This window comes from Chelonia mydas, chromosome 3, assembly GCF_015237465.2.
Source record: "Chelonia mydas isolate rCheMyd1 chromosome 3, rCheMyd1.pri.v2, whole genome shotgun sequence".
In the NCBI taxonomy this organism is placed as follows: domain Eukaryota; kingdom Metazoa; phylum Chordata; order Testudines; family Cheloniidae; genus Chelonia; species Chelonia mydas.
In genome coordinates this window covers 134,402,900-134,414,677 of record NC_057851.1, presented here as the reverse complement: position 1 = coordinate 134,414,677, position 11,778 = coordinate 134,402,900, and the positions used below count along the sequence as shown (strand labels likewise).

The 11,778-nt window shown below is 44.1% G+C and overlaps 1 long non-coding RNA gene across 1 annotated transcript; it reads left to right on the top strand.

Moving 5' to 3' along the window:
- Positions 1-791: 791 nt before the first annotated feature.
- Positions 792-9,785, top strand: LOC122464833. Its single transcript, XR_006289227.1, has 2 exons — positions 792-974; positions 7,316-9,785. It is a non-coding gene; the product is annotated as an uncharacterized LOC122464833 (long non-coding RNA).
- Positions 9,786-11,778: the final 1,993 nt, after the last annotated feature.

The following is an 11,778-nucleotide window of genomic DNA, read 5'->3' as shown; positions in this document are numbered from 1 at the left end:
ACTGTGCAGCAAAGTTTATTCTGTTGCCACCTGTTTTATAGCTATATAACAGATTTCAGTCCCCATTGTCATAAATCTGGAACATTAAATTAACTTGGAAAAAAAAAAAACTTAGCAAAAATCAGCCTGGTGGCAGTTTTGAATCTTACAATGAAGGAAACAATTTAATGTCAAACAAGTGACTACACAGTTTCATGGAGGCAACACCCTTATGCATGAACCAACTGGTAAATTGGAAAGAATGTGTTGGGGATCCCGCCTGCTCATTTTACTCACGTGAGCAGTTTCACTGAAATCAGCAGAACTACATGGGAGAGCAGGATTTGTCTCTGACTTTGTAAACTGCCACATTGCATCCAGGCTCGCCATGGTCACATTGTGTTCCTCTCAACCTTAGTAGCCATAGGTCTGATTCTGTGAGGTGCTGAGCAATCTGAATACCCTGCATGCTGAAAGGCACTTATTACTTTACAGAATCGCACCATATCTGAATGCCCATTCTTGCCATAACTTTTAAACCACATAGTAATCTCAGGCAAACTGACGGGCTACAAACGCCAGTGATTTTACTAAGGGTAGATGTTAACAACTTCATAGTCTACATATCTCAAAATACGCAGAGGGCCACCTACCACTTTTTAAAAAAATCGTTCAACTATTGTAACCCCCTCCTGTATACTCCCTCTGAATTTTCTACACCAGCCTGCCCCTTTTGGCTTTCTCATTGACAGAACTTGTTGACTGCATCAGATATTTAAGATGGACGGTTGTATTGAATAGTATTGGTAGTTTGGCACCAACCTGTACCCTCAAAGGACTTTGGAAACTTACTAACCTTGACTTGTACTATCTCTACTTGGGCAATATCATTGCTAGAGATAGCTTTGTCTATAGAAAATGGAAGTGGAGGTTAAATGTAAGAAGGGAGAGTGTTTGGCACTGGACAGAACAGATAACATCAGCACCTGCAAGAGGTAAGAAGTGATCCAGGAAACCTACCTGCTATTCCCATCAATAGTTCTCCAGCTGTGATGCTGTGGAACAATTCTGGGTTAGTGTGCCCCAGATTCTACTGCACACAGTTCTCTGGGCAGGAACCACACCAGAGAACAAAAAGAAAAGGAGTACTAGTGGCACCTTAGAGACTAACGAATGCCACTAGTACTCCTTTTCTTTTTGCGAATACAGACTAACATGGCTGCTACTCTGAAACCAGAGAACAACTGGGTTCTCCCTTTTTCATTGGAATTCTTGTCTGTTGTACCTGAATTACAGTGGCTTTTAGGATTGTGCATCCTGAATATTGGTTGCATTAAGACTTCCTGACTCCTGAGTTATGTTTCCAGTCTTGCCCCTGACTCATGTGTGGCCTTGGGCTGTGCCTTTGTTTCTCCATTTGTAATACAGGCAAAATGTTACACATCTTTGTAAAGAACTTGAACAGCCTTGGATGACAAGTTCTCTATAAAAGAATTAAGATTTGTTATTCTCTTGCCTTCTTCCATGGAAGGGATTTATTGTTTAAGATACAGATCTATATGGCATTATGGTAGTGCTCAGAAGCCCCAGATGGGACCCCATTGTGCTAGGCGCTGTACAAATACATAGGAAGATACAGGGCCTAAGCTCTGAGGCCTGGTCTACACTTTGAGTTTATGTCAGATTTAGCAGCGTTAAATCAAATTAACCCTGCACCCATCCACACAACAAAACCATTTTTTCGACATAAAGGGCTCTTAAAACCAATTTCTGTACTCCTTTCCAATGAGGGGATTAGCGCTGAAATCGACATCGCTGTTTCGAATTAGGGTTAGTGTGGATGCAATTTGAAGGTATTGGCCTCCAGGAGCTATCCCACAGTGCACCATTGTGACCACTCTGGACAGCACTCTGAACTCGGATGCGCTGGCCAGGTGTACAGGAAAAGCCCTGGGAACTTTTGAATCTCATTTCCTGTTTGGACAGGCGAGCTCATCAGCACAGGTGACCATGCAGTCCCAGAATCGAAAAAGAGCTCCAGCATGGACTGAACGGGAGGTACTGGATCTGATCGCTGTGTGGGGAGAGGAATCTCTGTTATCAGAACTATGTTCCAAAAGACGAAATGCCAAAACATTTCAAAAAATCTCTGAGGCCATGAGGGACAGAGGCTACAGCAGGGACACAACACAGTGCCGCATGAAACTTAAGGATCTCAGACAAGCGTACTAGAAAACCAAAGAATTAAATGGATGCTCCGGGACAGAGCCCCAGACATGCCGCTTCTATGCTGAGCTGCATGCAATTCTAGGGGGGGCCGCCACCATTACCCCACCCCTGTCCGTTGACTCCAATGATGGGGTACTCTCTGCCATGCCTGAGGATTTGCAGACGGGGAAGATGAGGAGGAGGAGGGCAAGCTTGAGGACAGCACACAGCACACCATTCTCCCCGACAGCCAGATCTTTTTATCACCCTGACTGAAATACCCTCCCAACCCAACGAAGCCGGAGAAGGGACCTCTGGTGAGTGTACCTTTTAAAATATAATACATGTTATAAAAGCAAGCATTTTTTAATGATTAAGTAGCTGAGGACTTGGGATGCATTCGTGGCCAGTACAGCTACTGAAAAAGTTTGTTAATGTGTCTGGGGATGGAGCGGAAATCCTCCAGGGACATCTCCATGAAGCTCTCCCGGAGGTGCTCTAAAAGCCTTTGCAGAAGGTTTCTGGGGAGAGCAGCCTTATTCCGTCCTCCATGGTAGGACACTTTACCACGCCATGCTAGTAGCAAATAATCTGGTATCATTGCATGACAAAGCCTGGCAGCGTATGGTCCCAGTGTTTGCTGGCATTCAAGCAACATCCGTTTTTTATCTCTCTGTGTTATCCTCAGGAGAGTGATATCCTTCATGGTAACCTGGTTGAAATAGGGGAATGTAATTAAGGGGACATTCAGAGGTGGCCGTTCCTACTGGACTGTTTGCCTGTGGCTGAAAAGAAATCCTCCCTGCAGTTAGCCACGCGATGGGAGGGGGGGGCCCATTGGCGTTGAGCTGTTCACTAGGGATCTTCCCTGATACCAGCCACGTGGTGGGGTGAGGGGTAAAGCAATCATCCCAGAGAATTGGATGGGGGTGGGATTAGTTTGGTTTCTGCTGCTGCACGTTAACAGGAAAACTGCAGCACTAAATGGCCAACTCAACAGGCTTTGCTTGGTATGGGAGAGGAGGGCGCTGCTGTTATGAAGGTTGCAGAAGCCGAAAGACTACGGCTTACCATGGCTGCCTGCAAGCTGAATTCTGTTGCCTGGCACTGCGTGTGTGATCTCTAACACCAAAGCCGCAGGCACTCAATATAAGATGCAAAATGCGACCTTGTACCAAAATCACATATGCTATGTAATGTGAATAGTGTTGTTCACCATGAAAGAGTATAGCCATTGTTCTGTAAAATGTATCTTTTTAAATACTTCCCTCCCTTTTTTTCCTCCAGCAGCTGCAAATGTTTCAAGCCTCCCTCCTTCATCCCAAAGGCTATCTCAGATAAGGCGGCGGAAAAAACGCACACGCGATGAAATATTCTCTGAGCTCATGCAGTCGTGCGGCACTGACAGAGCTCAGCAGAATGTGTGGAGGGACACAATAGCAGAGTATAGGAAAGTGGCTGATGAACGGAGGACAGGTGGTGGCAGGAAGATCAGAGGAGGCATGAGGCAACGCTTGGGCTACTGTGGGATCAAACGGACATGCTCCGGCGTCTGGTGGAGGTTCATGAACGGCAGCAGGATCACAGACTGCCGCTGCAGCCCCTGTTTAACCGCCCTCCCTCCTCCCCAAGTTCCATAGTCTCCTTACCCAGACGCCCAAGAACGCAGTGGCGGGGTGGCTCCGGGCACCCAACCACTCCACCCCAGTGGACAGCCCAAGCAACAGAAGGCTGTCATTCAAGAAGTTTTAAAGTGGCCTTTTTCTTCCCTCCTACCCTCCTCCTACACCCCACTTAGGCTACCTTGTGAGTTATCTCCCTATTTTTATAATTAGTTAATAAAGAATACATGTTTTTTAAATGATAGTGACTTTATTTCCTTTGCAAGCAAGCTGTGATCAAAGGCGGGAGGGCGGGTGGCTTACAGGGAATTTAGAGGCAACCAAGGGGGCGGGTTTTCATCAAGGAGAAACAAACAGAAGTGTCACACAGTACCCTGGCCAGTCATTAAATTGGTTTTCAAAACTTCTCTGATGCGCAGAGCTTCCTGCTGTGCTCTTCTAACCGCTCTGGTTACACGTATTCAATGGCCAGGCAATTTGCATCAACCTCCCACTCCGCCATAAACGTCTCCCCCTTACTCTCACAGAGATTGTGGTGCACACAGCAAGCAGTAATAACAATGGGAATATTGGTTTCACTGAAGTCTAGGCGAGTCAGTAGACTGCACCAGCGACCCTTTAAACATCCAAATGCACACTCTACCACCATTCTTCACTTGCTCAGCCTATAGTTGAACAGCTCCGTACTACTGTCCAGGGTCCTTGTGTACGGCTTCATGAGCCAGGGCATTAAGGGGTGGGCTGGGTCCCCAAGGATAACTATAGGCATTTCAACATCCCCAACAGTTTTTGGTTTGGGATGTAAATCCCTTCCTGCAGCCGTCTAAACAGACCAAAGTTCCTGAAGATGCGAGCGTCATGAACCTTTCCCAGCCATCCCACGTTGATGTTGGTGAAATGTCCCTTGTGATCCACCAGTGCTTGCAGCACCCTTGAAAAGTACCCCTTGAGGTTTATGTACTGGCTGCCCTGGTGGTCCGGTCCCAAGATAGGGATATGCGTTCTATCTATAGCCCCACCACAGTTAGGGAATACCATTGCAGCAAAGCCATCTAGTATGACCTGCACATTTCCCAGAGTCACTACCTTTGATAGCAGCAGCTCAATGATTGTGTTGCCTACTTGCATCACAGCAACCCCCACAGTAGATTTGCCCACTCTAAATTGATTACCGACTGACTGGTTGCTGTCTGGCGTTGCAAGTTTCCACGGGACTATTGCCACTCACTTGTGAACTGTGAGGGCTGCTCTCGTCTTGGTATTCTTGCACTTCAGGGCAGGGGAAAGCAAGTCACAAAGTTCCATGAAAGTGCCCTTAAGCATGTGAAAGTTTCGGAGCCACTGGGAATCATCCCAAACCTGCAACACTCTGCGGTCCCACCACTCTGTGCTTGTTTCCCGGGCCCAGAATCGGCGTTCCACGGCATGAGCCTGACCCAGTAACACCATGATCTCCAAATTGCTGGAGACCGTGGTTTTAGAGAAATCTGTGTTCATGTCCTCATCACCGCGCTGCAGTCGCCTCCTCACCTGGTTTTTCCGGTGCTGGTTCTGCATAAACTGCACGATAATGCATGAGGTGTTTACAATGGTCATAACTGCTGTGGTGAGCTGAACGAGCTCCATGCTTGCCATGCTATGGCATCTGCTCGGGCAATCCAGGGAAAAGGGCACAAAATGATTGTCTGCTGTTGCTTTCATGGAGGGAGGGAGGGAGGGAGGGTTGACTGATGACATTTACCCATAACCACCCACAACAAATTTTTGGCCCCATCAGGCACTGGGAGCTCAGCCCAGAATTCCAATGGGCAGTGTGGACTGCAGGAACTGTGGGATAGCTACCTACAGTGCACCGCTCAGAATGTCAACGCTTGCCATGGTACTGTGGACGCATACCGCCGAATTAAGGTGCTTAGTGTGGACGCATGCGCTTGACTTTATACAATCTGTTCCCAAAAATCGACTTCTGTAAAATCGGAGTACTTTCGTAGTGTAGACATGGCCTGAGAAGATTATAGTCCGATTTAAGGCAAGACATAATGACTAAGTGGAACAAGCAATGGAAGGGAAGCAAAGGGGAAGACCAACAAGAATATGTTGTTTCATAGCCTAACTTTGCATACAGCTTGATAGTCTGAGCACTGTAACACTGAGAATGCAGTAATGTTAACTTGGTCACATTGCAGCAGTATTTTTTATTTGTTTCCCCTTTTTTGTACTGTGAAATGAATAAATAAAATACGCAAGATGTGGAATATGGCAGAGTTAATGTCATTTCAGGAACCTTTGCCTTTGAGCTTCCAGACTCCCATCTTCTTAGTTTCTGAATATTTAGTCACATCTGCCCGAAAACTGGTGTCTTCTGGGGGTAGGACAGGAGTCAATGGCTCTATGTACACGTACAAAGGTTTGCCCCAAAGACTCCAATTGCAGGATTAGGGTCTGTTTATGTGCAAAAATCAATTGCTCTCAATGGGATTCTCCATCATTACTGTGAGATTCTACATCATTTGAACACAGAGTTAGAAAATGGAAACTTAAAGGTTTTACACTAACCCTAAGGAGATGCTATCAAGTTAAAATTCACATGGGCTCACTTTCCTTCCCATTGATTTCAATGTATATGTTTATGGCAGCAATATTGGGCTCCTTGTTCTTTAAATGCATTTTCTTCCCTGTGTCACTAATGATGCCTTAAATTATTAAAGGACAATTTTAAAATAATCTTGTTTCTTATGCACTATTTATGCTGTTAGCTTCTATTGTGCCTTTCACTCTGTTTGGGCAATGAAGATAGAGGAGTCGATTTCTAATCATTTTGATTTCCTAGTTGTCACATTAGCAAGAAGCTGCAGTGGTAGGGTTGAAAAAATGGCTAGGGAACTTTATTCCTTTAAAAATAAATAATTTCTATTGAAACTGAAATTTAGAATACCAAGGCAACAACATCTAGGCCATACTTCACTGGCTTGTTTTTTACCAAACCAACATTTGGGGGCTGAGCTATCTTCACCTACACACCCCGAACATAGGGGCCCAGAAGCCCCTTTCAGCTGTGCAAGAATGTGGTCATTTAAGTGAATAGGCCTGGCACCAAATTCTTTTCTCAGCCTTGTCACTACCTTGAGTATTTCGGATTACTAGTTTTGCATATCCTGACTTCTGAATGTTCTTTAAATGTGCCCACTTTACACAGATTATTATTTAAAAATTAAGACCTGATTCTGCAAACCCGTAAAATGGGACTTGTTTACATGATTCGGGATTACAGTTATGCAGGAGCAAGCCCTTAAATTGTACCTTTTACTTACAAAAATGTACATTAGTGTAATGTTATGCATTAGCAACATGTATATAGCTGCTTAAAAACATTGTTTTACTTTCCAGTGGTAGTGAATAGACAAAAAGTTTCCTCTGTCCTTAAGTTTCTCCCTTGCTCTATTGATATGTGTTGTAGCTATATATAGACACAGTGAATAATCACTGGGCTTTTATCTGCCTTTAAGGCTAAAGAATGGCTAAGAGAACAAGGAAGAAAACAAATGCTAAGAGATGGCTGTAACAATCCTAGTTAAGAAGCTGAAGACAGGGTAATCATTTTTAAAGAATACTGTGGACAGGCTGCACAGAATGCTATGACTACTTTGTTATAACCAGAGTCCCCTGGATTTTCAGAATTCAGAGCAGGCTTCAGAAACGAGCTTTGTCTGATTCCTGAAATGGAATGTATGAAACACTGACAGCAATCTCTTAACTGTGTCTCTTCTCACTCCTGGCTTATCCAGTGTTTCTGAAATGGGGAGATAGAATGTGTGAGAGTCTGCAAAACTGGAAGACTGCTGGGAGGAAAATGAAGGGGAAGGAGAAAGGGAAGGGAAGGGGTGAGGAAGAGGGAAAGCAGAGTGCAGGAGAATGAACAAATGGGGAGGTCGGTTTTAAAACATGCCTCTCTTCCTCTCCCAGTCCCCAAATGAGAATTACAGAATCCCATTCAGTTTTGGGGATAACCATTATTGCTTTGTGTCTAAAGCAGAGGTCTGGGAGTCAGGAGTCTTGGCTTATATTTCCCAGCATGCCAAAGGTCATACAGTGACTTCACTGTTGCAACCTCAGCTTCCTCAGCTGCAGAACCAAACACACAACACTTTGAGATTTTGAAACATACTTCAAAAGACAAGAATATTAAAAGGGGATTTGAAATTGTATTAAACCCACTCACCTGCTGACATTACAATCATTAAACGTTGCTTACATGCTAGTTGGCTGGAACTCTGTAACTTTCTTTACATGTACATGAGATGTTGGGTTTTCTGCAAATTTATAGTCAGTGGATTCTGCCAGCACATCCAAGTGATGCATAACTGACAACAAATCTATAAAAAACACTGCTGCAGAAATGATCCATGAAACACTGGTGAATTTCAGGGACTGTGTTTATAATTGAGGCTCAGAGAGCTTTCATCTTATCTTCAACTGTTTCCATCTCACTAAAAACTCAGCTGTGCATGTCTTTGTCCTCTGAGTTCACATTCAGGATGTTGTAATCCCTAGCTGTTTTCAGTGGAATTCAATTAATAATCATTGCAACACCACCACACACAAATTCATTTCCGGAGCTCCAAATAATGGGTTGTGGTTTCTCCTTTCCTGCAACTATAACATTCAGGGTGAAGTCTTTCCACTGTATTCCCAATTACTTGCACACGAGTAAGACAAGCAGGGTTTGGCCAACAAATAAATTAATAGGAAAGAGAGCAGTGTAATGAAGATGGATCTATCTCTTCTAAAATATATTTCCTGTAGCTTTAAAACAGCCTGAAAATTTGAGAATGGGATTGGCTAAAGAGTTAATGAGATGATCTGTATTGTAACTGCATTGGATCTGCTTTCTGGTGAGGCTTTATATGCTGTAGTAAATAGGGCACTGGACTGAGAGTTAGGAGTGTGTGTTCTGCTCCCAGACCTGCTGTAACACCCGGGGAAGTAACTTCTCTTCTTTGTGCCCCAGTCTTCCCCATCTGCAAAATGAAGATGATTATGATAACTTCATTCCTTTGTAAATGATGTGGAGACCTACAGAAGAAGCATTATAGAACAGTTACAAATTATTCCCTGTTTGACAAGATTAATCATTTAGGCATTACCAGGTCAAACATTAGACCAGCTGCATATCTGTAGATCTATTTCATTTTGTAAGGAAGAATTGCAAAATTGTGTGTGTTGAGAGGTGATCTTTGTCCAATTCCACTTATTAGTTTTCTTGCTCTCTCTCATTTTCTGGAAATCCAGAAGGCCTCCCCAGGGAGCTTCCTGTTACTCATTCCCAGGTGTTTGATAGTAAAAAACGATTCAGTGGGATAAGAAACCCCCAAGTGCATCCCAGAATCCAGCACTTGGACAGTGCCCAGCATAACATGGACTGTTTTGCTCTCTGACTTACACCTGTTCTATACTAGCTACACCAACATTTGTACTATTATTAAGGCTGCATTTTCATCATGGCTATCACGAGACCCATGGATCCCATGATTTCATACTGTCATTTCTATTTTTACACATGCTCTGTCATAACTTAAGCTCAGAATTTTCAAAGCTGACAAGTTAAACTCTGGACTTTGTGCAGGGTGTAAAAGGGAACAAGACAATTCATGATTAGGGCTAGTTGTCTGTGACTGGAGGAGCAGAAAGAGATCATGAATCCTGCTTTTAGGAAAAAATCATGGAGTATGTATATAGCTGACATTAAAAAGCTGCTGGCTTTGCCAAGGCTGAATCAGGAAAGTGGAGCTGAAGGTGGGGCCTGAACTAGCAGGGATTGGGAAAGAGGTTTTAAATTGTTTTCAGACAGTGGCTAAATGTTATTTAATGGGCTTTGAACACTTTTTGTTTGCAAATTGTAAGCAATTTTAATTAAAATAATGTGACCTGTGATTCTTAGCACTGTCTACTATTAAAATGATTGCTTTTTCTGCTTCATATAATTTGCCATGACAAACCAAGCATCCTCATTATTATTTTGTATGTATTTCTAAGGCAATCACCACCACAAACACAATTTCATTTGTAAATATGGCCAGTCCCTTGAAGAACCAAGTTCTCAGTCTATCCCCCTCAGTAATAAGGCTGCATATATTTAACGGGGAAAATAATCCAGGTGTGGCTTGCTTCCCAGAACATGCAGCCAGGGCTATTCCACAAATGAGTTATGTATCAGAACCCCATTAAAGAAATGAGTTCAAAATCATGCCCTAGACAAGAGAAAGGCAGACTGGCTCAGCCCAATTTACCTCTATACAGCACACACCTACTATTTTCTCTGTTTGCTGCTCTAAAATTGATAGGGAAAAAAAAGTGAATCATATAACAGAGGTCTTAATCCCATGCTTAATCCCACACTCCTTCCCCAATGGAAATTTTGCATGATGGAGTACAAATCAGCCCCAACGTTTGTACATGCAAAACAATAAATCTGACATTTTGGAGAGAGCTGGGTGACATGTGGGGTGACCAAACTGGACTCTTGCTTGTGACAGTGGAAAACTGAAAGGCAGGATAATATAATGGAAGTGAAATGCACCTACCCAATCTTATTTATTTAGATGGATGTTCCCTCAAGCTGATTATTCACAAAGAAGATTTCAGTTACTACATTTAATTTTTTTTAAATAAATCCTACAAAAGCAGAAATCTCTTACAAGATACTATAAATATGAATGAGGAAAGGAAGCAGCTTTCAGAAAACACAGTGCCATTATAAAGCACCCAGTGAGACAGATATACCACATCTATAATATAAAGACTAAATGGATGAGTATGAGTTCTACAGAAGACTCAAATAGACATACCGAAGTACTATACAAGGCCCAGAACCGGCAAAGACTTATCATTTGGCTTTATGCACTGAGTAGTCCTATTGACTTCAACCAAACTACTCACAGTGCAAAATCCTACACACCTTCCTCAGTCTTTACAGGATCAGGGCCTAACAGAGTTACCAGAAGTATGCCAGTGAGACCCGTCATCTAAATTATACTTAAACACTACATTATTTGTGAGGTTCCTTTTCTCCGTCTCATTTCTTTCCTCCATTGTGATAGGACATGTTGAAGCAGTATAGATGCTGACTAATTGCTTCTTTCGTGTAAAAAGAAAAGGAGGACTTGTGGCACCTTAGAGACTAACAAATTTATTGGAGCATAAGCTTTCGTGAGCTACAGCTCACTTCATCGGACGCATACAGTGGAAAATACAGTGGGGAGATTTTACATACACAGAACATGAAACAATGGGTGTTACCATACAGACTGTAACAAGAGTGATCAGGAAAGGTGAGCTATTACCAACGGGGGGGCGGGGGGGGGGGGGCGGGGGAGGGAATCTTTTGTAGTGATAATCAAGGTGGGCCATTTCCAGCAGTTGACAAGAACAGTAGGAGTGTGCCCTTCTAAAGAAACTAAAATAAAATGAGGTGCTCCCTAGATTTTCAAAGGCATCCTCAGGACAAGGGCCAATGGCATAAAGCATTTCTCTCCCCCCGCCCAGCGGACAGGAGGGCAGAATGAATGTCTCTCCAAACAGTTAATGTTTGCCACACGGAAGGCACAAAGAGACCTGGACACATCCACCCCGCTATAAAATAGCTCCCGCTCCTGCGTGCACGTCGCTTGACTACCGTGGCCAGTCCCAGGGGCGGTGGGAGGTGTTTGCAGGACCGGCAAGCGAGAAGTATTAGCATCCGCGCGGAGCCGTTTGAAAACCCCTCTCAAAAGGCAGGATTTTGCCGCGTGTTTTCATGGGATGTAAAAGTCCCCCCCAGGGTGGGTGTGTGTGTGTGGGGGGGGGGGTGTTCCCCGATTGTCACAGCCCTGAAGTCTCCATTCAGAAAAGCCCGCCGCCGCCCGCAGCCATTGGCAAACCGCCTGGCTCGGCCCCGCCGCGGGTGGGAGCTGGCGGCAGCGGGCAGCCCGGC